Below are 4,611 nucleotides of genomic sequence, written 5' to 3'. Positions count from 1 at the left end.
ACCACCAGGGTCAAGCTAAGCCCCTCCCCTTCAGACCGACCCCAACTATCCATTCACCACCACCAGGGTCAAGCTAAGCCACTCCCCTTCAGACCGACCCCAACTATCCATTCACCATCACCAGGGTCAAGCTAAGCCACTCCCCTTCAGACCGAACCCAACTACCCATTCACCACCACCAGGGTCAAGCTAAGCCCCTCCCCTTCAGACCGACCCCAACCATCCATTCACCACCACCAGGGTCAAGCTAAGCCCCTCCCCTTCAGACCGACCCCAACCATCCATTCACCACCACCAGGGTCAAGCTAAGCCCCTCCCCTTCAGACCGACCCCAACCATCCATTCACCACCACCAGGGTCAAGCTAAGCCCCTCCCCTTCAGACCGACCCCAACCACCCATTCACCACCACCAGGGTCTAGACCCCGGGGGGTTTCATCGGATCGGCTTTCCCCTCCCGAATGATACTCCTGCACAACGGGGCCTAATCGCCAAAACTCCATTACATTCATTTGTGTATTCCTGGCAATAAATATGTATTCTTACATCAAAACCGTCTCTCCTGATTGAACTGTCATTAGGACATTTGAGCTCTTTTGTTCAGTTTGTCAACTAAAGGAAAGGATGATGATGTGCTTATACTGCAGAAATAACATGTGTGTGATAATATATAAATAATAATATTAATAAATGGTAGATTAAAACTGTAACATGATAACATTGGATCCTGAAGTGCTATACTGGTTAAAATGTTTCCTCACAAAAGTGGTGTTTAAATGAATTGTTCTACCTTTAATATGAGAGTAAACTAAATGATGAAGCTACTGACGGTATTAATATATATTCCTCACTTGAGTATTTCATTATTTACTTTATACTTCTGCATTACATCTCATTACTTTCCCCTCAGTATACATTTATCTTACTACTTTAATACCTTTATTAGGATTATGAATACAGAATATAATCATAAATAAGTCAATAAGGTTGATTGCAGTTAATTAAGGTTAAACTCTAAATGAACTTCACCTGCTGCAACATTAAAGCCTCAATAACTAAAATACAACATTTTAATATATATATTTGTGTGCATAAAGAGTACTTTAACTCTGTTATTTAAGTATATTTTGATGCTTGTTCATTTATAGTTGTTAGAAAGTTATTTTATTGTTAGTAAAAGTACTTTCTTTCCCTGATACCCAGTGCGCATGTGCGAGGCGCATTTAAGGCGTAAGGACCCGGATGTAGTTCTCTTTCCTGAATGAACAGCCACGAGCAGAACGCAGCTCTTCTTCCTCACAGAGAAACTGAGAAACTTCATCATGTTTCTCTGCAGGATGAAGGTAGGAGCAGAGAGAGGACTTCATGTTTTCACTGAGGTGATGTTTACATGTCGGGGTATTTATAATCACGTGGTTTGAGATGCATGTTAGCTCGTTAGCTCGTTAGCTCACAGCTAGCTCAGCCACGTGGGTGATTTAGTTCAACAGGAGGCTTCAGAACTAGGGGGTAAAGCTGCTAAATAACTTGCATTTTGATATCATCCGATACGATAGCTTGTGTTTAACTTTGCGAGGTTATTATTGAATGTGTTTCTGCAGCAGAGCACCGTAACACGTGAGGGATCAGTGTTAATGCACAAAGCAGAGTATACATATTGTTATATTCCTGCATTCAAAAGATGCTAAACCAGAGGTTATCATAATATACTTTAACTATTAAATGCAATGTCATCAGGCAGAGTGACACCTTTCAGAATAATGTATATATTATAGGGTTTAAAATGTAAGGCTGTTAAAAGCGAGGCTATTTATTAACTTTAAAGAGCCCACTGTCAGGTGTCTTGTGATGTATTCCCCTGGGGATTAACATGTGATTTTATATTAATCTGTATGGTAGCTAAAGGCAGTAAAGTACCATATTCTGACATGTTTAATACATGGAAATTAATTAAGCTACAACTACCTTTTTTAAATGCACTTAGTTACTGTCCAGCACAATGTTAATAATGCACCTTTTTTAAACATTGTGAACAGACCAGTCACATTACCTTCAATCTTAATAGTAATTTCAATCAAATACAATATGTAAATAAGTTTTATAGCCTTTTTAATTACCTTGCATGTCAATAAACTACTTTTTTATTTTTAATTGAACTCCATTGAAAGGGATAATTACATTTTTGACGTGGTACATTTGAATGTTTGTCATCAGGGTTAATGTGAAGAAAATATCCTAAATCTTACTTTGTGGAGGACGTATTTTATATTTGAAACGACAGACGGGTAGATGTTGGGCAGTGGCTCAGTCAGTGGACTGAGCCGCAGGGTTGCCAGTTCAAGTCCCCAAACAGATATGGAGTGTGGACTGCTACTTGGAGAGGTCCCAGTTCACCTCCTGCCCTGCCGCGGTGCCCTTGAGCAAGGCACCGGACACCCCCTCACTCCCATTGCTCCACGGGCACTGTGCAATAGCTGCCAACTGCTCCTAGTACTAGACTCCTGGCACTAGGATGGGTTAAAAGCAGAGAACACATGTCACTGTGTGCTGCATGTGAGACCATTAGAGGGTTCCATCCCTCCCTATTCTCTTTGGTCCCTGCAGAAACCCATAAATCATCCCTCAGACAGATTTAAAGATAGAGACGTCCTCAGTGAATCTGGACCACAGTCAGAGGTCATGGCAGACAGTAAACATCTCAAATAGAAAATAATTGCATCAACAAAAAAAAGCAGAAAATATACATGTTGAATTAGAAATGTACTGTAACAAATATAAAGCAAGTTATTCCATCTCTCTCATACTTCTGTAAATATAATACCTTGCTTTATATCTTGTTGTTAAATTCAACATGTATATTTTCTGCTTTCTTGTTTATTTCTAATCTTTTAATTGTTGTTGTACAATGCCATGTCTTTTGATGCTGCTTTGGGATCAATAAAGTATTATCTTATAAAAGTATGTAAGGAATGGAATATTACATTGAAAATATCCTAAATCTTACTTTATGAATGATCTGTTTTGTATTTGAAGTTCCATCTTATTATAGACTCTCTCTGGACAGGTATCTGTGGTCCCTGCAGAAACCATAAATCATCCCTCAGACGGATTTAAAGATAGACGTCCTCAGTGAATCAGAGGTCATGTTAGAGGTCGTGACCTGCTGTTGAACCTGCATGCTGCCAGGCTGTGTTTCACTGTGACCTCTGACCCCTCCAGTGATCCATCATCATATCGGCTGCTTCTAAACTACAGATTATTCATGCCGGCCGCAAATCAATAAGTCACTCCTGAGTCATTATTAAGGAGCTCTGGAAAGTTACTGTGACACATTTCGGACCGGCTCGATCCATATTCTATATTTCTGAATGACAGATCTATTGCCTTTTCCATCTGTCATGTTCCCATCTACGTCACAGGCATGAATCCGCCTGCTTAATCACTAGGAAAGATTGCAAACGACACGTGTATTAACTCTAAATCTGTCTTTTCTCTTCAGGTGTGCACATGCAGATTTGTGGCTGTGATTGATGAAGGTGAGTCTGAAGTATTTGACACTTTAATTGTGCTGCAGCTGGAGAAGTGATGATTTCTACCGAACATGCCGTTTACCCATCAGACAAGAAGATGGTGACACTGTGACCAACTGAATCTCCAGCATGCAAAGAGAAATCAGGACATTAAATCTAGTTTATGGTTATTAATCTCGGTCTGCTTTCGCCCTCAGATGCTGCAGAAGTCGTGCTGCGGTCCTGAGAAAAGCACCTGATCAGGAGGTGAGTTTATCAATAATGCAGGAAATTCAAAAAAAAAATTCTAGAAGAGTGAAGGCAACTAGCAGCTGGAGAAGTGATGATTTCTACAAACATGCCGTTTACCCATCAGACACCAAGATGGTGACACTGTGACCAACTGAATCTCCAGCTTCATGAACTCATGTAGGACTGTTGAGCTTTGTTTTGTTATTAATCTCAGTCTTGTTTCTCCTTCAGATGTCGAGCTTCTGTCAATCCTCCGTCTGCTGATCAGGAGGTGAGTTCACAAATCATCTGGAGCTTCTGCAATAGTTTGTTTAATTTGAACTGAACTTCTTAGTCGAAGCATTTCCAACCCTGGTTATTAAAATGTATGCAAGTCAAATGTACTTATTCTTAAGTTGAGCTATAGCAGCTGGAGAAGTGATGATTTCTTACAAACATGCCGTTTACCCATCAGACACCAAGATGGTGATACTGTGACTAACTGAATCTCCAGCTTCATGAACTCATGTAGGACTGGAGAGAGTGACTTTGTTTATTAATAGAAGTCTTGTTTCTCTTCAGCAGCTTCAGCAGTTGTCTTCGACATGAAAACAACGCCTGATCATGAGGTGAGTTCATAAATGATGCAGAGCTTCTCAAATGTTTTCTAGTCGAGTCATTTCTGCAGCTGGAGAAGTGATGATTTATACAAACATGCCGTTTACCCATCAGACACCAAGATGGTGACACTGTGACCAACTGAATCTCCAGCGGAGTAAAATAATGCACGTGTTTTAGACCAAATGTTTTGTTATTAATCTCAGTCTTGTTTCTCCTTCAGATGTCGAGCTTCTGTCAATCCTCCGTCTGCT

General features: G+C 40.4%; 1 long non-coding RNA gene across 1 annotated transcript; it reads left to right on the top strand.

Moving 5' to 3' along the window:
- The first annotated feature begins 1,242 nt into the window (after positions 1-1,242).
- LOC104948306 (uncharacterized) lies at positions 1,243-4,611 on the top strand. Its single transcript, XR_798664.1, has 6 exons — positions 1,243-1,342; positions 3,499-3,535; positions 3,727-3,775; positions 3,992-4,031; positions 4,322-4,368; positions 4,581-4,611. It is a non-coding gene; the product is annotated as an uncharacterized lncRNA (long non-coding RNA).

This window comes from Notothenia coriiceps, unplaced genomic scaffold, assembly GCF_000735185.1.
Source record: "Notothenia coriiceps isolate Sejong01 unplaced genomic scaffold, NC01 NC01_scaffold00014071, whole genome shotgun sequence".
In the NCBI taxonomy this organism is placed as follows: domain Eukaryota; kingdom Metazoa; phylum Chordata; class Actinopteri; order Perciformes; family Nototheniidae; genus Notothenia; species Notothenia coriiceps.
This window is presented reverse-complemented; position numbering and strand designations above follow the sequence as displayed.